Source organism: Sus scrofa, chromosome 4 (assembly GCF_054392235.1).
Source record: "Sus scrofa isolate SSC_HxYL_T2T_F1_AM1 chromosome 4, Sscrofa_HxYL_maternal_Yorkshire_Landrace_v2.0, whole genome shotgun sequence".
NCBI classification, from domain to species: Eukaryota; Metazoa; Chordata; class Mammalia; order Artiodactyla; family Suidae; genus Sus; species Sus scrofa.
Window position 1 is genome coordinate 96,793,976 of NC_139386.1, and position 22,507 is coordinate 96,816,482.

At 53.2% G+C, this 22,507-nt stretch overlaps 1 protein-coding gene and 1 long non-coding RNA gene across 4 annotated transcripts in view; one reads left to right on the forward strand and one right to left on the reverse strand.

Annotated features, from left to right (window-relative positions):
* The window catches only part of KIRREL1 (kirre like nephrin family adhesion molecule 1), a 114,150-nt gene that overhangs the window by 20,858 nt on the left and 70,785 nt on the right, over positions 1–22,507 (reverse strand). The gene's annotated exons all lie outside the window — the stretch shown is intronic.
* Positions 14,433–22,119, forward strand: LOC146404044 (uncharacterized). Its single transcript, XR_014844008.1, has 3 exons — positions 14,433–14,883; positions 18,720–21,993; positions 22,044–22,119. It is a non-coding gene; the product is annotated as an uncharacterized LOC146404044 (long non-coding RNA).

Here is a 22,507-nt window from a genome sequence, read left to right on the forward strand (position 1 = left end):
CGGGAGCATTTGATTAGAGAACTGCAGAGTAATTGCCTTTAATTGTGGAGTCTAAATGGAGCAGGGAATTGGACTGCGGGTTGCTTCGCATCCCCCCCACCCCCCCCCCCGCCCGCCACCGCTCCCACCCACCCACTCCAACCAGTGCTGGGTGGCCCAGGGGTGGGGGCCATCCTGGGCATGGTGCTGTGACCACTGGCTTCCTGTGCTGGGCCCCAGGAGATGGAGGGGCTGCAGGACAGCACAGGGAGAGGTCTGGGGCTTCCCACGCACGTCCCCAATCTGTCGCACACTCTAACCCAAATCAGTTTTCCCCTGGAACTCAGGGGATTCCTCCCCCTTCTGTCCCTCCTCAGCTTCCAAACCTCTGCGGAGACCGCAGTACCCAGATCCAACTCTTCCAAACCCAGCTTTCCAAAATCTGATTCCCTGTCACTCCACATATAAGCAAAGAGAATTGCCCTTCCCCAATCCAAGACTTCCTTCTAAGTCACCAGAAACAAGACCTTCTTTGTCTCATCCCTTCCTTTCTTCTTTTGCCTTCTCTGGCTCCATTTCTCCCCTCTTTTTCCAAACCTGCCTCTGCTTCCCCTCTCCCAGGAAGTCCTCCTAGACTGATTTTTGTAGCTTCTCAGGCAAACACAGCTTGGCCTATCTTTCAGCCCTGCTGCCACAGCTCTATCCAGAGGATTTCCTGTCCCTTGCTATCAAGAGCCTATGACCATAGTTCCTTTGTGGCTCAGGGGGTTGGGGATCCAAGATGGTCCCTGCAGTGGCTTGGGTTGCTGCTTCGGCACGGGTTCGATCTCTGGCCTGGGAACTTCCTCATGTGTGGCTACGCACACACACACACACACAAAATGCTTTTATTTGCGATGGGGTAGAGGGCAGCTGGTGGGTGGCAGTGTTTGTCCTGTCCTCTCCACCAGACTCCACCAGAGAGAAAACTTCTACTCAAGGCCAGGAGCTATGCTGTCTCCTCCCTCTGAGTCCCCCTGGGGATCTGACATCCACAGTGGTTGCTACACATGAAGAGGACCAAAGGAGAGGGGGCAGGGCTAGAGTAGACTGACAGCCAGCATATGATTTAGTACACGAGGCAGCCTCTTTTGGTTAAGTGTGCAAATCTGGCTCTTTGGGTCAGCAGGGGGTCAGGAAGTTAGAAACAGCACCCCCAACACTCTGTGAGCAGCTCCCCCACCCTGCTGACCTGACATCCCATCCATGTCTTCTAAAGAAGGAAAGGATAAGGCTTACCCATATTTCCTGGGCTTAGGGTAGCAGGTGCTGAGATTCTGGGGGAGGGTTCGGGTCAGGTGAGCAGCCAGCATTATTAATTCAGGCATCACCCTCATTATTATTCAAATTTATTCATATCATTGCGCATTTCTCTAGTGCAGCTACATGCTGCAAACTTCCACCCTCAACGATTCTCCTTCCCACGGCCCCTGGAGCCCAAGTCAAGGGCTTGGGAGTCAGGTGGCCTGTGAGCCCGGGCTCAGAGATATTCACACCTTTCCTGGGCAGGACCTGGACACCCCGGTCTTCTGTTGAAGTCTCCCGAGGACAGTGAGAGGTTGGCTCCCTGTCCAATGGGAGCACGGTGGCAGCTCACAGCAGGACAGAGGTGGGAAACCCTGGGAGTCAGAGACGGGCATCTCAACAGAGGGAGGAGTGGTGTGACCTTGGGCATGTCACTGCCCCATACCAGCCTCCTCCATGTGCTCGCCTGTACAATGACAAATTTGGACTAAGGACTGCAAAGGTCTTTTTTTCTTTTTTTTTTCTTTTTAGGGCTGTACCTGCGGTTCCCAGGAAGTTCCCAGGCTAGGAGTCCAATCGGAGCTGCAGCTGTCGGCCTACACCACAACCACAGCAATGCCAAATCCGAGCTGCATTACAACAAATATCACAGCTCATGGCAACACCGGATTCACGGAGCAAAGCCAGGTATCGAACCCTCGTCCTCATGGATACTAGTCAGGTTCGTTACCACTGAGCCACAATAGGACACTGATCCCTCCCTCCACTCTTGGGATTGGGATTCAAACAGTCACCTCCTCTGTGAAGTCCACCATGCTTGCCTCTCTCAGAGCCCTCTGCGTACTCACTTCCTACCTCTGCTATAGTAAGTTCATGCTGCACTGCCCACCCTGCCCTGGCCCAGGGAGAGCTTCTGGCAACTGGACTGGGTCACTCAGAGCACCAACGCCATCACCCAGGCCAGGGCCTGGCTGCCAGGCACACAGCAGGATTTCCAAATAAGTCTGTTGATTGATGGAGTGAGAGTGAGCAAAAGTCTGAGTAAGCAGCCCTGTGTGTACAACCCTGTGGAGGAAAAAAATGGCAGAACATCCCGTCCCCTGGGTCAGGTTCACAGACTCCGGCAAAGGCAGACAGGCGTCCCCTGCAGGCAGAGGAGGAACAGTGCCGGGGCAGTCCTAGGAGGCTCCCTGAAGGAAGGAGTGTAGAGGAAACAGACCTCTGATGGGGATGGGTGAAGACGAGATAGGGGGATTGCTGAGAAAAAAAAGCCTAGAAAGTGAGCCACGAGGTGCAGGAATCAGACAGGGCACAACAGGAAAGGCAGAAGTGGCGTTACAACCAAGAAGGAGGTACTGAAGAAGGCACCAAGGAGTTCCCATCGTGGCTCAGCGGAAATGGATCTGACTAGCATCCATGAGGATGCAGTTTCGATCCCCTGGCCTCCCTCAGTAGGTTAAGGATCCAGTGTAGCCGTGAGTTGTGGGATAGTTAACAGATGCAGCTGGGATCCCACATTGCTGTGGCTGTGGTGTAGATCTTCAGCTGTAGCTCTGATTCAACCCCCAGCCTGGGAACCTCCATATGCTGCGGGAGCGGCCCTAAAAAGACAAAAAAAGGAAAAAAAGGCACCAAGTCATGCTGCAGGTGTGGCCACCCCCCGAAAAAAAAACCCCAAAAGCCAGTACCAGCCTGCATCGGAACAGGGTGTGTGTGTATGTGTGTGTGTGTGTGTGTGTGTGTGTGTACGTACTTTCAACCCCATCCCTGTGCCCACACCCCACTTCCAGGAAATAAAACTAGGGCAAACTGAAATGCAGGGGAATGGCTTGCTGTAGGATGGGGAGCCAGGTGGGAAGGGACACAGGAAGGGCCTGACCACAGACAGAACAGTGACAAAAGACCAGCCTCTGGAGAAGCAGTGGCGTCAAGTAAGCAGCCTGCCTGGCACTCCAGTCTGGGTGAGCGCAAATCTGCACGTGTGTGTTTCTAAGTGAATTTCCACCTGCTTTCATCCAGCCACCTCCCATCTTCAGACCCCATCACAGGTGTGGTGAGCTCTCAAGCAGCCATCCATTGTGAAACAGGCAGGGAAGGAGTGTTGTGTGTACACAGGCACGGAGCTCACACACTCACAGACCAGCTCACACATTCCCAGACCGACGGGGATGCTGGTGGAGGTGCCGAGGACACTGGGAAGCCGAGACAAAGACAGACACCCACCAGGCAGAGACAGAGCGAAGAAGAGAAGGGAGGCTGGATGAGAGCAGGAAGGGAAGAGGAGATCTGGGTTAGAAAGAGGCCAGGGGAGGAAAGGACGCAGGCCCAGGGCAGAGACGCAGAGAGAAGCATGGGAAAGGCTTGGAGACACCAAGATGCCTGCGGGCCACAGAGATCCAGGCAGGGGCAGAAAAGCAGGCAGGCTGTAGGTCACCAGGAGATGGAGGGGAGGGCAGAGGGTGATGGTGAGTGCTATCAAGGGGGCCAGGGCCCCACCTCCAGCTGGGTACCATCTCTCAGGCACGTTGCATGAGGCTGAGAAGGGGGATCCCCAGGCTGCAGGTGCCCTCTCCCCAGTGTTGCCACCAGAACAGGAGATTCCTAGGAAGCTCAGGGAGGGACTGCAGACAGGCGAAGGGCTGAACAGGATGGGGAGGGCAAGGGGAGCACAGCCAGATGCTGGGAAGAAAAGGGGAGCATAGCAGGGATGCAGTGGGGCGGGACCTTTGGGCTCCTCCCTGATTTCCCACCAGCTTCCCCAGCCCTCCTGCCTTTCAGGTTAACCCCGGCCTCACCCCACCCCATAACTTAAAGCTCCTCTGGCCTCCACCTTGGCATGGTTCCCTCCCCCTTTCTTCCTCTGCATTGTTTGGGTTTCTGCTTATAGCACTTATCACAGCCTGCCTTGGATTAAAAGTTAACACTCATGTGCTTGTGTTTCTGTTTCTACCACTCCCCTGGGAGCCCCTGGAGAACAGAGATGCTTGGATGTCCCTTTCTTGTTCCTTCAATCAATCCCAGCAATGTTCCTTTTTTTTTTCCCTAGGGCCACACCTGCAGCATATGGAAGTTCCCAGGCAAGGGGTCCAATCAGAACTGCAGCTACACGTATACACCACAGCCACAGCAACGCCAGATCCAAGCTGCATTTGTGACCTACATCAAAGCTTGCAGCAGCGCCAGATCCTTAACCCACTGAGTGAGGCCAAGATCGAACCCGCATCCTCATGGATACCAGTTGGGTTCTTAACCCGCTGAGCCACAACGAGAGCTCCCCAGCAACGTTCCTTCGTAACGCTAACTCCCAACCAGAAGATGCTGACTATGTGCAGAACACTGTTCCTAGCACTGCAATCCAGTGCGCAGTGGCAGCTGTGATCTCCATGTTATATAAAGGGAAATAAGGCTGAGACAGGAAGCGACAGAGATCGGAATGAACTCTGGACTTTGAGGCTGCAAAGTTCCCACTCTTGGCACCAAGCTATGCTACAGGAATATCCAAGTATTTCCTGAATGGACTCATGGCCCCACCCCAGAAAACTTCTGGTGCCCCCAGCTCTGTTCCCATCTATACACCTGATCCCCACTCTACCCTCAGACTTGATTTTCTTTTTTTTTTGGCTTTTTTGGTCTTTTTGCCTTTCCTAGGGCCGCTCCCGCAGCATATGGAGGTTCCCAGGCTAGGGGTCTAATTGAAGCTGTAGCTGCTGGCCTACACCGCAGCCACAGCAACTCAGGATCCGAGCAGAGTCTGCAACCTACACCACAGCTCATGGCAATGCTGGATCCTTAACCCACTGAGCAAGGCCAGGGATCGAACCCACAACCTCATGGTTCCTAGTCGGGTTTATTACCGCTGAACGACAATGGGAACTCCTTTTTTTAGCTTTTTTAAGGGCCGCATCTGTGGCATATGGAAGTTCCCAGGCTAGGGGTCCAATTTGAGCTGCAGCTGCCAGCCTATGCCACAGCCACAGCAACATGGCATGTGAGCCATATCTGCGACCTACAGCACAGCTCACGGTAATGCCAGATCCTTAACCCACTGATTGAGGCCAAGGATCAAACCTGAAACTTCATAGTTACTAGTCGGATTCATTTCCACTGAACCACAACGGGAACTTCCCTAGTCAGATTCTTAACTGGCTGAGACACAGCAGGAACTCCCAGACTTGCATTTTAACCATGTTTAATCCACACCCCCTCAAAGCAGGGGCTGGTCTGTAGCCTATACCCAAGCAGGCCTCACCCCACATGCTACCACCAACACTTGGAGAAGGCTTAATGTAAATATTCCTACATGAGGGGGCAGTGGTTCCAAAGGCCAGAAGGCCCATCCACAGCACGTAGAGAGGCTTCAGTCAATTGCAAAACACCACCCTTTGAGCCACCAAGGCGCACCAGTTCGAGCAGTAATAATAATAAAGAGCCCCAGCTGATGAAGTGCCAGGCAGCGTACCAAGTACCTCACTTAGACTAGTCACTTTATGTTTACAACAACCCAGTGAGGAGGTACCCCTGTTACCCCAACAAGGATCTAAGACACACCCCATTTGCCCATCCCTCTGGGTCTTCCCAGGCTGGCCCTGTGGCTGTTGGGGGTGGGGGTGGGGGCGGAGTGTGGGTATCCCAGGGTGCTTGCCGTTTTGTGCTGCAACCCTCATAGCTGTCCCAACTGGTCTAGGGTGCCTGGGCATTGAGGGCGCTCTGAGGTGTGTCTGCTGGCTGTCTAGAACACTGCTCAGGGCATCTTCTGCTCAGGATGGGACTAATAAGCAAGATGGATTTTCTTTTGATTAAAGAGTCCGATGCCTGAAAGAAAAACCATTTCCTTGCTTGTGTAAGGAATTCGCTATATGCATATTTGAGAATAAAGCTTGCTTCAATGCTTTAAAAAAAAAAAAAAAAAAAAAAAAAGGATCTAAGGTTCAGAGAGATAAGCACCTTCCTCCCAGGCTCGCAGCTGGTAAGTGTCGGAGCCGGTATAGCCAAGCCAGGGGCCAGAACACCTGGCTCTCCTGAAACGCCGTCTCGCCAGCCTGGTTCCTGCTGCCTTCCACCCCTCCCCGTCCCTCAGGGCCTCCTGGCCGAGACTCTGGCCATTGTGCAAACTGGTCCTCTCTTGCCTTTCCATCTCCCCCGATACGTCCCCTCACTGGGACACCCTCTCCTTGTCTCTCAGGACGATTCCACCTCTCCTTCCCAGCCCTGACCCTCCTAGGGCAACATGGCCTTCCCGCTCTGCTTGCTCTCCAAGTCCCTCCTCCCTCCTCAGCACAGCGCAGAGAGGCCACCTGGCCCAGTCTCTGTGTGTGAACATACCTCCTGTTCCCGCTGGGCCTGTCCCCAGGGTTGGGGACCAGCCTCCCAAAAAGGTATGGTGAGGACAGAGAGGTCAGATCCCATTTGCGACTGAGAATCGGAAGATAACCTTGGAATCTTAGAGGCTGGAATGCTTACTGATGTGTACTTTGTGGACACACGTGTGCCATGGCACATAAACACACATGTCCACTGGTACACACACACACACCTCTCTTGCACCTTTGCATTCAAGTACAAGTTTCTTCACCCCATGAGCACTTTTTTTTTTTTTTTTTTTTTGCTCTTTAGGGTTGCACCTGTGGCATATGGAAGTTCCCAGGCTAGGGGTAGAATCAGAGCTGCAGCTGCCGGCTTACACCACAGCCACAGCCATGCCAGACCTGAGCCGCACCTGCAACCTACACCACAGCTCACGGCAATGCCAGATCCTTAACCCACTAAGTGAGGCCAGTCATCGAACCCGCGTCCTCATGGATACTAGTCAGGTTGGTTACCACTGAGCCACGACAGGAACTCCCATGAGCACCTTTCTGCACCTGTGTCTTGGCACATAGATCTGGGTGGTTATGTTCCCAGAGCTTTGCCTGCCAAGCCAGCCGGGAACCAGAGAGAGATTGGAGCCAAGCACAGGGGATGCCAAGGAAGCCAGGCTGCAGGAGAGGGGCTGGTGGAGGCCGAGCCCTGTCTCCCCGGATTTATCAAACGAGCAGTAATGAACCCCCTGGGCCGGAGCAGTCCCCACGCTCTCCACTCCGGATCGCTGCTGGTTCAAAGGGAAGCCTTTGATTCGCACCGACAGCTTTCAGATGGAACTAAATCTCTCACACTCCACTCTTCCTCCTGCCACCCTCCCTCCCTCCCTCCCCTCGCTCTCACATCTTGGCTCTCCCCCCCCCCCCCCGCCCCCGCCCCCTGGACTTTTCTCCCCCACCCCAACCATCCCCTTCCTGCTCTGTGAAAAATACAACAGCCAGAGCAGACCCCTCCTGTTGGATTCTCTCACGGAGAAAAGAGGATTGCAATTCTCTGGGCTGGGCTAGCAGAGGGGAAAGGAAAGAAGAAAAGGAGATTTGCACTTTTGATAGAGGAGAAGAGGCAGGGGAGAAGGGTGGGGGGAGGAGGGAGGGAGAGAGAGCACAGCTCGCTTGAGCTGGCTAGGGCAGGCAGAATGAGGACAGATAGGAGACAAAGACAGAGACCTCGGCTGCCTGCAGAGGCAGAGAGAGAACCAGGTTTAAGATCCTTAGACCGGGAGTCCCCGTCATGGCTCAGTGGTTAGTGAATCTGACTAGGAACCATGAGGTTTCGGGTTCGATCCCTGGCCTCGCTCAGTGGGTCAGGGATCCGGCATTGCCCTGAGCTGTGGTATAGGTCACAGACGTGTCTCAGATCCCGTGCTGCTGTGGCTGTGGCGTAGGCTGGCAGCTTCAGCTCCGATTGGACCTCTAGCCTGGGAACCTCCATATGCCACGGGTGTGGCCCTGGAAAAAGACCAAAAAAAAAACAAGATCCTTAGACTGGAAACTGCCAAGAGGGAAGTGCTGCACCTGACCACTGGGTACGAGGGGTGTGGCTCTGCTGATTCCGCCTTATATCAGAGCCCAGCCCAGAATCCAAAGGGGTACAAAGGTGGGGCGTTCCCACTGTGGTGCAATGAGTTGAGAACCTGAGTAGTATTCATGAGGTTGTAGGTTCAAGCCCTGGCCTCGATCAGTGGGTTAAGGATCTGGCGCACACGCGGCTTAGATCACAATTTGCTGTGGCTGTGATGTAGGCTGGCAGCTGCAGCTTCAACACCCCTAGCCTATGAACCTCCATATGCCATGGGTGCAGCCCTATAAAAGCAAAATAACAATAAAAAAGTATGCAAAGGTGATGTGACTTTAGAGACTGTAAGCCCTACTTTGACAGGTGAGGGGCCAGGGGTCAGGGGTCAGGATGCTGCCCTGACCCACTCCCAACAGGTAATCCCAGGCTTAGCTGTGAGAAGAGGTTGGGTGATACAGATATCAGATGAATACCCCAAAGACAAGCTGCTAAAGACTAGTATCACCCCACCTTGCTGCCCACCAGCACAGACACCATATCAAAGCACTTGGCCTTTATCTCACAGTTTGAAGTGAAAAAGACACAGTGAGCAGCAGGAGCTTCGGAAGCAGATGCCTCAAATCCACTGGTCCACCTGCCTTCCCCCTCTTCCCACTTTTGGTCCTTTCTCATCCCAGGAGGCCAAAGCCAGAGGCAGAAGAACCAGCCTCTCCTCCCTCTGCCCAACGTCCTTGGCCAAGCCATGCTGATGTCTGTCTCCAAGGCTGGAGGATGGTAGGGACAGCTGAAGGGGACTCTTTCCAGGGACCAGATGGGCTTTTACAAGTGGCCACAATCTGGCCTGGTTCCCTTGCACCAAACAGACCACAGAAGCGGGCTGCAGAGGCTGGCCACAGGGCTGGTATTCTTTTTTTTTTTTTTTTTTTTTCCTGTCTTTTGTCTTTTTAGGGCCGCAACACAGCATATGGAGGTTCCCAGGCTAGGGCTGTAATCGGAGCTACAGCTGCCAGCCTACGCCAGAGTCACAGCAATGCCAGATCCAAGCCACGTGTGCGACCTCCACCACAGCTCACGGCAACACCGGATCCTTAACCCACTGAGCGAGGCCAGGGATCGAACCCGCAACCCCATGGTTCCTAGTTGGATTCGATTCTGCTGCACCAGGATGGGAACTCCAGGGCTGGTATTCTTAGTGACAGAGACACATGAGTTTATTGGTCTGGATATTCGTCACCAAAAGGGGCAGGAACAGAACCCTGAAAGAGGCCAGGGTTCTGCCTGCTAGGGAGGGACAGAAAATTCTGGGCCAGAAGTCGGGAGGCAGGGGCTTGTGTGGTTCTGGTTCTGCCCCATCTTGCTGCATGACTTTGGCGGGGGGTGGTCATCACTTCACTTCTGAGTCTCAGCTTCCTTCCACTGTAATGAGAGGGAGCTGAAGTACTTGGCTCTGATGTTCCTTTTTTTAAGACTTTTTTTTTTTTTTTTTTTGGTCTTTTAGAGCCGCACGCACAGCATATGGAGGCTTCCAGGCTAGGGGTTGAATCAGAGCTGCAGCAGCCAGCCTACGACACAGCCACAGCAACACCAGATCCAAGCTGCATCTGTGACCTACACCAAAGCTCATGGCAATGCCAGACCCTTAACCCACTGAGCGAGGCCAGGGGTCGAACATGCATCCTCATGGATCCTAATTAGATCTGTTTCCATTGAACCACGAGGGGAACTCCTTGGCTCTGATGTTCTAAGATTCTAGTCCACCTCCTGCTCTCCCAGAGCCTGGGCCAGACCTCACTGACACTCCCAAGGACTCAGCCCCGGGCTCCAGACCATGAAAGAGCTGGCCTCCCTGACACTCACTTCCTTCCAGCAGAAAATGAGGAGGGAGGCCCTCAGGTTTATGCCACTAAGACAGCGGCTGAGAGAACCCACATGGTGCCTCCAGCATAGGGAGAAGAAGGCCATTCTTTGCTCTCCCCTGTAAGGAGCTCCCCCATCAGAGGTCTTGCATCCCCTTCTGGTTCGAGGTGGGAAAAAAGAGGATAGAGGGCAGGTGATCCTCAGTCTCTGAGGGGACCTGCCAGTCCAGGCCCACTCACAAGGACACTGAGCTCCTGAACCAAAAAAGACTGGCAGGTGCAGCTGGAAGCACTCCCCGCCCCTGCCCCATTTGGCCCTCCAGCCCCCTCTGCCCTGCCAGTTGGAGGCACCTGGGCCAGACCTGATCTGACAACTTTATGCAAATGTGCCCTGGCAGGGGACCCTGAGAATGTTTTATGGGAAGGACAAAGGCATTGTGAGCCCAAGTCGGGTTGGCTGTAGCAGGTATGACAGGCGGGAGCAGAAAGGGGGGTGGCAGGGATGGTGGGTGGTTCTGCTGAGAAACTGAATTTCAATCTGGTGTCAGTGGGTACAGGAAGGGGGGGGAGAGAGGAGCGAGGAGGCAGGTGGCTGGCAAGGACTTAGCTCAGGTAAGAGGAAAAAGCAAAAGACAGAGCAAGAGGCAAGGAGAAGAGAGGGCAGAAGTGGACAGTCACGAAGCCAGAGAGGGCTGTAAGAGATACAGGCCCTGAGGGCTAGGATGGGGGTCACAGGAAAGGAAGGAGACCCTCTGTCTGCCTCCCACTCCAGGGCCTGCACCTGCCCTCCCCCCATGCGACAGGAGCAAATGGATGAGGTGCCAAAGTGCCTGGGTCTCCAGCAGTCCCCAAGCCTGAGATTCAAGATGCTGAAAGAGGTGACCCAGGAGGTCTCACCATGGCGGAGCGGAAAAGAATCTGACGAGGAACCACGAAGTTTCGGGTTCAATCCCTGGCCTTGCTCAGTGGATTAAGGATCTAGTGTTGCCATGAGCTGTGGTGTAGGTCGCCGACATGGCTCGGATCTGATGTTGCTGTAGCTCTGGCGTAGACCCCTAGCCTGGGAACCTCAATATGCCGCGGGTGTGTCCCTAAGAAGCGGAGGAAAAAAAAAAAAAAATGAAAGAGGTGACCCAATGCTCAAAGACAAGAGAAAAGGGTGGGAAGAGGGGGCCAGGGACAGAAATAGAGAGCAAAGCAGATGAAGGGGAAGCAGATGAAGAGAAAGCTGGCAACAGGAAGGGTGAGAAAGCAGCTATAAAAGATTGTTTTAAGGAAGGGAGGGAGGAAGGAAGGAAGGAAGGATGGAGAAACAGAAAAAAGAGGGGCTGAGGTGACACTGTGGTGTGAAAGAGATGGAGAACAAGACAGAGACAGGGAAGGGAAAAAAGAACACTGAATTCGAGAGTCTGAAAGTTGGAGTTGGAAAGGGCCTTGAGTCCTTATTTTGAAGAAACTGGGTGTCAGCAAAGGAGAGAGATATTTGGGGTGGGCTTCTGAGCCAGCCTACCAATTACAGAGGGCACCTGTCTCCGGGGCAGGGCACGGCCCCAAACCTCCTCATCCTGGATGGATGGTGGGGGCAAAATGGGGGGTGAAGAATCTGACCCTAGAAAACCTCCTTCCCTAAACAAGGGAGGGGGGAACAGCAAGAGAGAGACTAGGAGAAAGTTGGGAAGATGGATAAAAGTGGGGAGTGAGAGTCAGGAAAAGACGTAATGGGACTGGGAGTTCCCACTGTGGCCCAGTGGAAACGAACCTGATTAGTATCCATGAGGACGCAGGTTCGCTCCCTGGCCTCGCTCAGTGGGTTAAGGATCCGGCGTGGCTGTGAGCTGCAGTGTAGGTCGCAGATGAGGCTCAGATCCCATGAGGCTGTGGCTGCGGTGTAGGCTGGCAGCTGTAGCTCCAATTTGATCCCTGGCCTGGGAACTTCCATATGCCACGGGTGCATATGGACCAAAAAAAAAGAAGTAATGGAAAAAAAAAAAGAAGAAGTAATGGGACCACCTGGGAGAGAATGAAGATAAGGACAGGGAGCAGGAGGGAAGAAAATGGAGAAAGGGAGGGGGCAGCAGAGGCCTCTGGGGCCTGAGCAGTTGCCTGGGCGGGAGATCTGGAGCGGATTACTACCCTCTGGCCTCATCCAAAGGTCTTGGGCATTTAGGTCAAAGAAAAGGAGTGAAATCTTTGAGAAATGGAAGGGATTTTTGAAAGGATTAGCTAAGGCGAGGGAGGAGGAGAGTATGAAGCGGGGCTGTAGCCAGAGGTAATTTCTAAGGCAGCCTGGGGCAGGGCCCTGGTCTCTCCCCACAAAGGGCCGCCTCTCACCTCCCTCCCAAGGGCGTTCCGAGGGGGGGCTAGCTTATCCCTGCCCCAGGCAGCAGAGCGCCCCCCAGGAGGGAGACCAATGTGTCACCCCTAACCCCGACCCCAGCTCCTGCCACCCTGAAGTTCCCTGGACTCCCAAAAAATGCATCCTGGGGGGGTCTGGCCCCATTCCCTTCCCCTGCAGTGAACCCCTCCCCCAGGGCTCCACCCTCAGGCAGAGGTGCAGGTGCCCCTACAAGCTCTGTTCTGGAAGCCTCCCTCGCTGGCTGTAACATTCTTAGTTACCATGTTAGGAATACGGCATCAGAGCACAATCTACAGGTAGCAAGAATGGCACCCCGGAGGTCCCGCAACAGGCTCAAAGCCCAGGAAGAAACGCAGGCTGGTCCCCAGACCTTCTCCATAGAAGACTCTTGGCACTTTTAAGAACCATCTCTAAAATAAGTAGCTGTAACTAAGAAATTCAGAAAGGTGAGGAGGGCATCCTCTCCTTTACCCTGAAACCAAAAGAGCCAGAAGGAAATCTGGGCCTTCTGAGACCAGAGAGGAGCTCTCAGGGACAATTCCCCATTTCTTTTTCTTTTTTCTTTTCTTTTCTTTCCTTTTTTAAGGGCCACACTGTGGAAGTTCCCAGGCTAGGGGTCGAATCAGAGCTACGGCTGCCGGCCTACACCACGGTCACAGCAATGCTGGATCTGAGACGCATCAGTGACCTACACTGCCAGCAATGCTGGATCCTCTTACCCACTGAGTGAGGCCAGGGATGGAACCCGCGTCCTCATGGGTATAGTTGGGTTCTTAACCCCCTAAGCCGAAATGAGAACTCCCCATGTCTCCATTTCTAAATTGAACAAGCTTTATTATATTTCTGTACCTCCTCATACCCAACTCCTCTCAAAATTAACAGAACAACAAAACAAAAGAGCAGATCCAGGGTAGACCTTTATCTCCCTCCAGAGTCAGGAACCCTTTATCACAGATGACTTCGCAGATTTCTCGAGCACTTCCAGATGGACTACCTGATTATCTGACTCTATGGGCCAGGTGAGCAGCTAATCCAGGAAGGCATGGGGCTCTGACGAGTGCTCTCCACCTCGGCTGGCACTAGTGCCTCTGAGAAAGGCTGCCTTAGGCATGCTCCACACTCATGTCCCAAGGACACCCCCAGGCCCCATCACCAAACCTTCATTATAAACTCCCAGACCAGATGTTAATGAGAGTGGCTCCCAGAGGAGTAGATTTTTTTAATTCATACAATAACTCTTTTTTGCTTTGTTTTTTGCTTTTTTTGCTTCTTAGGGCCGCACGAAAAAGGAGGTTCCCAGGCTAGAGGTCGAATCAGAGCCGCATCTGTGACCTATACCACAGCTCACGACAACGGCAGATCCTTAACCCACTGATTGAACCCACAACCTCCTGGGTCCTAGTAGGATTTGTTTCCACTGCACCACAACAGGAACTCCCCATATAAGAACTTTCTAACATCACCTGGCAGTAAGCTCCCTGTCGTTAGAAGAGCTCAAGCTAAGGGTGGATGACCACCAGATAGCAATGTTCCAGGGGGCCCTGGGGAATACTTAAGATCCCTTTCAATCCTGGCACTTTATCATTCTATTCACACACCTCACATATTTTCTTCTTACTTTGGACACACACCTATCAAATAATCAATTTGTAACAGTTCGATCAAGGGAACTGAAACAGTTTGCAGTACAGAAGTTTAAAGGAAGGAGTTCTGAACAGAGCCCTCTGCAGGGAAAAGAACAGTTCAAAAAACAGTCTAGGAAGGAAGTCAAGGATGTAAGACTTTGGTCCCATGGCAATTCATCATGAAACTTCAACATTTCATGTAGTTTTACACCTGCAGTTAAGTCCGTAGCTACAATGTATTTCGTTTTGGATCCTTTTTCACAGGAAGAGACTGTAAACTCCTTGAGGCGACAGATGTAATCTTATTTGTGCATCTCCCAAAGTGACCAGCATAGGCATGCTTTGCACACAGTAGGTGCTCAATAAATGGCTGTCTTTTGATTATCTGAACTAATGGATAATCACCTACACCCTGAGAAAGTCAACTCAGTACAATATTCATTCATTTACATAACCAAATTTTTTTTTTTGGTTTGAGTGTCTGCTACATACCAGGCACTGTCCTGGGCTCTGGGATGCAAAGAGAACAAGACAGACCTGGTCCTGCCACCACTCAGCTTCCAGTCTAGTGAACACACCAGGGTATCTGGGCAATAAGGCAGAACTTCGAGCCCTGATGGAGCAACTTCAAAGTGCATTATATCAATGAAGAGACCACACTGCTTCACAGGTAGTCTGACTTCCACACCATCTTCCCTTGGGCTGAGATCCCTATCTGTTTTTGCTGTTGTTGTCTTTTTTTTTTTTGGTCTATTTAGGGCTGCACCTGGGGCATATGGAGGTTTCCAGGCTAGGGTTGAATCAGAGCTATAGCTGCCGGCCTACACCACAGCCACAGCAACTTGGGATCTGAGCTGCGTCTGCGACCTACACCACAGCTCACAGCAACACCGGGTCCTTAATCCACTAAGTGAGGCCAGGGATCGAACCTTCATCCTCATGGATGCTAGTCAGATTCGTTTCTGCTGAGTCAAGACAGGAACTCCTGAGATCCCTATCTTGTTGGCTTTTGTCAACCATTAGTCCTTGCTTCATCATACAGGTTAAACATTGGAGACCTTGTGTGGCACACAGTAGGCATTCAATAAATACACATTAGCTGACTAGAACTGCATTAGGTTGTAAAGGCCAGGATTTCAGCAGCCAGAGAGCTGGGGGGAGGGCATTCCAGACAAAGGGAACAGCGTGAGCCAAGACGTGGAGACATAAAAGACCCATGAGCCGTTGGAAGTGGCTAGAATTCAGGCACATAAAGCGATGGGAACCAAGACCATATTTCTTTAAAAATTAACACTTTCTCCTTCTGGGCTTTCCATAATCTCTGCCCTCTAGAAACTTCTAGGCTGTTGAGAGAGACTGGACGTAGACATGGACAGAGATTCAGAGAGACAAAGTAGAAGTTGGGGCTCATCCGAGCTGCACAGAGCCACCACATGTCAACCTGGTAAGGTTCAGGGATGGACTTAGAAGAATAAGAAGGACTTCGGTGGCTGTTTGGTGGTGTGAGGGTATGTCTATGACTGTGTTGGGGGGGGGGGCAGATTATGTCCTTGTTTGCATTCATGTGGCTGGTTAACTTCTGTGTGTTACAGCACGTCTACCTACAAGTGTGGGTAGGTAGCCACCAAGAAAAGGGAGAATGGGGCACTTTCTGCCTACAACTAGGACATTCCAGGCTTTTCCAATTAATCTCCATTAAAAAGATTTCCCGCAAATGCGCTTCTAGAGGCCCCAAGTTGGGGTCATCTGGATCAATCCTGCATAAAGTAAAAAGCAGCTCCAACCGGCTGCTCAATCGATCCGTCTAACTTGGTTCACTCTACACGTGCAAGGGGCATGGAATGTTAATTTGCTGCAGGGAGCTGAGGAAGCCTGGCAGTGGAGGCTCTGTAATTAACAGCTGGAGGAGCAGGGTCTCAATATATGGCGGCATTCAATTGGCAGCTGTGGGGAGAGTGGAGGGGGTGGCCAGAGGCGGGTCTTCGGGGTTGATGGACGCTGGTCTCTGCTCCTGATCTGGCCTGTTCTGCCTGACTCAGTTTGCTTGTCAGATGAAACCCAAGGGGCCTCAAGAACACAAGGAAGTCCAGGGAGACTTAGCTCATTCCTCGAACCACTGTTGGAAATTTATGGTACATTGATGGGGAGCATGGCGATGGTGACCCATTGAGAGTCCATGGCAACAAGCATCCATGGAGAGACCTTCCCTTCAAGGCCAAGCAGACTGATGATGGTTCCTAGGACCCCAAAGCATGGGAAAGCCCTATGGCCTTATGTCCATGAATACTGGTAGAAAGAGGAGAGTACCTTACATGTATACATGTCCACCGTTTCCTAGCAGGTCTGCACTTACATCCATCCAGTGTCTGTTACACATGCTCCAAATCCCCCTCCTCCCGGCAGTCCTCCCAGAGGGTTAATAAAGAATATATCGATTTTTCTCTCCCATCCCTTCCAAACCGGTCACTTTGGTCTGTGCCCTCACCAGCTTCTCCCATGTGCCCTTTTCAACTTTTCTACTCACCAAAAATTTCACTGACCTGGGGACACCCAACCCTGCTCACCTGTCTCCTTGTCCTGTGTCAGCCTCAGGACAGCCCAGATGCCAGAAGCTAGAGCAGGTCACCGATGAAGGTGACATCTGGGGATAGGAGGAGAAACCTTGGAGAAAGCAGTCTTCGTCTCTCTCCACATTCTCTCTCTGCATCTCTGAGTCTTTTCTTCCCTTTTTGATCTCCCTGTGTTGTCCCCCCAGGGAAACGGGGTGGGGTTCCCGCTCCTTCCTCCACCTCTGTTGTCCCCGGTCTCTGCAATAACCTAATGATTTCTCATTTAGCTGCCCAGCCCTCGATGGGGAGAGGCTCCCTTTGATTGCTTGTGACACCAATCTCACAACAAATTTAGCACCTCGTTTCCTGGACGAGCCAATATTCCTCCTCGATTATCTCCCTGTGAGGGGAACAGGGCGCCCTGCATGCCAACAAGCAGCTTTTGCCTCCCCTGGATATCAGAGTCAATCAGGCTCACAGGTCCTTGGAAGGAAGGATGCAAGGGTGGGGTGGGAGAAGGTTCTCGCGGGAGCACAGGGGGACTCCAAGAGCAAGAAAAAGACAGGAGGATGGTGGGGAACAGAGAGACCCCTTCAGAAACGCAGCCCTTAGAAGGTTTCTGTGCAGATTCTCTGAAATGGAAGGTGGGGATTGGGAGCAGGGTGACCTTTGCTCAGATAATTCTGGAATTCCTTCCCAAGCCACTCCTGAGATCCTGGCATTTCATCCAGACACCCCCTAAATCACGGCACGGGGCTGAGGGAGGGGGGAGGGGGTTGGCCCTGGAGTCCCGCTATGTCACCCTAGAAGGAAGAAAGGGACAAAGAGCCACTTTCCTTCCTACTCCCTGCCCCCACTCCAGTAGTCCTCAACCCTCTGCATCCCATGGAAGCAAGTTTTCCTAACGAAATCACCTGCGCCTGCCTGGTGGGGCTGCCAGAAGGGGCAGGTGTCCAGTGAGGGATCTGCCCCACATGACTGATGAGGGGAGATGAAAAGAAATTTCTCCAGCCCAAGAGGCAGTGCGTTAGAGGGACAGGGCGGGAGGTTCTCGGAAGGGAATTAACGGAGAAGGAAGGGCAGACAGAACTAAGAGCCGCAGGGGACTCCAGGCGGGACCCTGGAAAACCGATCAAAGGAGAAGGAGGGAGGGTGTCATGAGGAAATGATGCTTAGAGGCAAGGGGGGAACATTGGGGCGGGATGGGGGCAGAGAACAAGAACTCCGCTGGAGACAGAGAGGCCCAAATACGTGAGCATGGAAGGGTCAGGCCAGGTGGGCAGCGTGCAGGGAAGGAGGGTGGGGTGGGTGTGTATGGTCCCTCTGTGGTCTCCACGGGCAGGGAGATGGAGATGGAGAAGGAGGGGTGAGGGTCAGAGACTCCCAGGACAGAAGCCCTGAGAAAGGCCAGGAGGACCACCCCTCCCTGCTCCGGGAAGACCAAACCCAGGACACCTGCCAGGAAAGGCAGAAGGAGGAAAGGGGAGGGGGCTGATCATCAGGACGGGGAGCAGATGGTTGCTGTCATTAAACGGATTCCAGTAAGTCCAGGACGCCTTAGACAGCAGAGACAGGCTTGGGTAAGCAGTGGGAGGGGGGAGTGAAGGAGCAGAGCCTTGGAGGAAGGAATGTCCCCAGAAGCCTTGCGACGATCTGTAGGATTACACATCATCCAAGTCTTGGTCCTCCTTCAACACTATTCCCAAGCAGGAAGCCCTCACCCAGCCTCAGCCCCCACACTAACTCCAATCCACACCTGTCCTAACACTCATTCAAACCCTAAATCCGAACTAGAACGTGAGCTTTTTGAAAGCAACACACCTCAAATTCCCTCAGGGCCTGGTCAGTGGACGTGATCAATACATGCTTATTGAATCAATGAACACAGAACCAAACCTTAACCCCTGTGCTTAACAGTCACCCGTTTCCAGCTTGAGCCTTCCTGCCTACCCCTGTGCCCTTACTGAGCACTGGGTCAATCCCAAGTCCCAGCTCTCACTACATCCCACCCCAGTCCTGTTCCTTTTATTATATTTTTTTTGGACCCGCACCCACAGCATATGGAAGTTCCCAGGCAAGGGGTCCAATTGGAGCTGTAGCTGCCAGCCTATGCCACAGCCACAGCCACGCCAGATCCCAGCCGCATCTGCAACCTACCCCATGGCTCACAGCAACACCAGATCCTTAACCCACTAAGTGAGGCCAGAGATCAAACCTTTATCCTCTTGGATACTAGGCAGGTTTGTTACCCCTGAGCCACAATGGGAACTCTCAGTCCTGTTCTTAACTAGTTTCACTTCCTTAACTCTAATCTTTGTTTTTAATTTTCCTGCCTCCACACCTCTGGATACATGGTTCAATCAAAGAGACAAACAAAAGACATCAACTCAAGCTGGAGCCTGAACGCAGTGGGAACATAGCCCCTGAATTCTCAGGCTAATCATGGATGCTGATTCTCATCTCTGGCCCAGCTTCCTAGAGCTTTCTGCCCCAGGGGCTGGGTCCTAGAAAGTGGGATGCATGGGGCTGTGAGGGTGGGGACAAAAGGAATCTGAGGCTTGAAGCCCCAGGAAGAGTGAGTCACATCTGAGAAGGCAAGTGTGAACAGAGAGTAATGCAACAGAGAGTAAGTGAATGGGGTTCCCTGGTGGCTCAGCAGGTTAAGGATCTGGCGTTGTCACTGCTGTGGCTCTGGTTACTGCTGGGAAATGGGTTCGATCCCTGGCCCAGGAACTTCCACATGCCGTGGATGTGGCCAAAAAAAGGGGGGAGGGAGAGAATAAGAGAATAAGGGAATGGACTCCAGTTCAGGGCCAGAGACCCAACTTCTATTTTCTCACTTACAGCTCGGATCACTTGGCCAGGCACAGGGTGCAGGAACACTTCAGAAGCTGCCCTGGGAAGCCCAGCAGCAGGAGGGTGCTGTGAGGGCGCCGAGCTGTTCCGGAGACTCTGCCTATCTGGCAGCTGACTCTGGAACAGGGACCGCTCCCTCTGGGCCCTCCCTCCCTTGTCCAAGGAGCAAGCCTCTACCCATCTCTCAGGACCTGTCGCCACAGAGCTTGGGAGAGGAGCCGAGTATTCTGTTCTGTTCTTGCTGCAGCCAAATCTGATTATTGGGACGTGTGATGGATGAGCTGGGTTTGGACCCCCAGCTCAGGGAGTGGGATGATGGAGTTAGCCTGTCACTCTCTCCCCAGGGGATGAAGCCGTCCAGGGCCCCGATGTCATCCGGAATGTGCACACCTCTAAGACGTCTCCCCTAACCAAGATCCCTGGCAGACGACAAATCCCTCTCCAACCATTTCTTGATATAAAGACCTCTGAGCACTGACATGTCTGCACAAGCTCCCGAAAGCAGGATCGGGAACCCCGGTGTGAGACTCCCAGCCCTGGTGAGAACCAGCGCCTCCGGCCAGCGGTGACATCTGCGGGGGGCCACTTTGCGGGAGGGAACGGAAAAGCCTGCCTCTGCTGCTGGGGCCTCCAGGCATCTCTCAGCGACAGCCACGGGCCTTGGAAGCCTGGGGCAGGGCAGGGAAGGGGGAGGGAGAGCGACAGTGCAGAATAATAATGAAGGATTTTTAATAACTCGTCAGCTATGGTGTCAGCTGAACAGCAGCGGCTGCGCAACCCGTTGGGAAAACTTTGTGAGGAACTGTCTTCCTGGGAAGTGAGAGGAGTCAGAAGGGCTGGAAGCATCCTCCTCAACCCTGGCCCCACAAAGCTCTGAGTGAGCCTCCAGCCGGGGGGTGCAGGACAAAGTGCAAACAGAATCACAAAGCCCCAGGCCTGGCCCTCTGGGAGCATCCACTCCAGGCCCACGGACCAGAGCCAGGGCTGGGGACAGGCAGTCACTACAGAGCACAAGCAAGCTGCCCTCCAGGAAACACCCCCACCCTCCCAACTTGCTCTCTGAAGTCAATCAGCTGGAAGGCAATTACATACTTATCAAAAGGCTCCTTCTCTTTACCTAATAATTCACCAAGGAATTGTCTGCAGTAGGAATGTCATCAAAGACACAGAGAGAAAGCCCTGGTGACCACCTTTCCAGTGGCCTCGTTTTTCAGATGAGGACACAGAGGTCCAAAGACATTGCAAAGACAGTGGGTGGCAGAGCCTGACTCTGAGAAACCAGAGATCCCAGCCTTGGAAAAAATGAACATAGTTTATAAAAATAGAATTTCCATATGCTTGGCAGGCGCCGACTGCTACAAAGACCGGGATAACCCAGGTCTCCAGCGTGTTGAGGGCAGCTGTCTTTTGGGCAGAAGCCATGGGGGGACCGTCATAACCATTATATGCCTTCTCTTTTCCTCAGATCACTCTAGGAGGGCTTCCTGGAGGCAGTGGACTGGGAAATGGAGAAATTTCCCAAGCCCTTGGAGTAACTGGGGCCAGAGGACAGAGGGGAATATCCTAGGTCTATGAAATGCCTTGGAAAGGAATGAAAAGGGGAGGGTACTTATCAAAATCATGGGTTAAAGGCACAGGGGGGCTGTAGTGTGAAGACTCAGAAAGATTCCAGTTTTCAGGAGGTGAAAGACCCTAAACGCTTAGTGGCTCTGAGCAGACCACCAAGGACAAGGCAGGGTTTCCCCTCCAAGTCCACAGCGGTGAGTTGGTTGGGTTCCCCTGGAAGCCTTAGTGCCTGCAGAGAACATCCCATCTCCACCAGAAAGCAGAGGGGAGGCAGGGCGCCAATCCTTTAGTTACCTTCATTTTAGGCCACGTTGGGGTGGGGGGGGGGCAGGCATGCGGGAGACTCGTACCCCTGGCTCATCCAACCCCAAGAGCCCCCATGAACAGTAACGTCTCTGCCTCCCCAGGCCTGGCACCCAAGAGTCACTTCACAGCGCTTGACAAATGAAAAAAGAAATGCAGGAGGAGATGATAAATGAAGAAGAAATGCAGGTCTGGAAGTGGGGTGGGGGGGTATGGCAAGGAGCGGCACCTCCATCCTCTGGCAGAAGGTGAGACCCAATGATTCCTGTTTCTGAAAGAGAAACTAAGGCAGCAAGCAGTAGGCACTTTGTGTCAGATGAGAAGTCCTGAAATGAAACTGGGCAGCCAACCCCCCAGCCCCAAGCCCGGGCTGCCAGCCCCCCTGCCCTGCCAGCCGTTCTGCAAGATGTAAAGTGCTATCTAAACGTGATGCATTATTAACACTTTAGAAATCATATTTCACAGCCGCCTGGCTGAAGCTGGGAAATGAATTCTTCCTCCTGCTCTCCGGCAGGGGAATGATTGTTGGAGCCAAACGTGACAGCAGTGACATGTGACCGGGGGCTAAGAGAGGGCAGTTGAGGGTGGAGGCCACGGGCACCCACCCTGGGCAGGTTCCTCCTCTGCCTGGGGCCCTGAATCCAACACTCTGGCCCCACCCAGGGGGTCAGCAAAGCTGACCCCCGCCTCTCCCACTTCGAGGTGATTAACCTTCAGGAGCCCCTGGCAAAAGGCAGATAGAGCCTGTGACCCAGCCCTTCACCCCAGGACGCTGCTGAGCATCTGAGGAGTTTAGAGGGTGCAGACTGCTCTAGTCGGAAGGGCAAGGCAAGTTCTCCGGTTGGGTACACAAGGGCAGATCTCAAAGACCCCATTGCAGAGGCTTTAGAGAAGAGGATGGCACAGAGCAGACTGGGGACGGGGTGCGATGAGCAGCTGGGGACACGCGTCCTGGGTGGGGTGCCTGGCCTCTAGCAGGTGGGAAAGAGAAAAAATAGGGAGAGGTTGTAGCCCAAGTTAAAGGAGTGGATGGGGGTGGGAGTAGGGGGCGTGTGTCCTCGCAGAAGGGAGGAAGCAGGCGGTGAGCTGCATCCTGTCCTCACTGGAGAACCACCAGCCATGAAATGGGGAGGGAGGAGGGAGTGAGGGTGAGTGCTGCCTGCAAAGACCAGTGCCTACTTGTCAGTAAGAAACCAGAGGACCTCGCATGGTGGATGCGAAAGAGGAGACGCTGCCAAAGCCATCTCCATCCCAAGACGC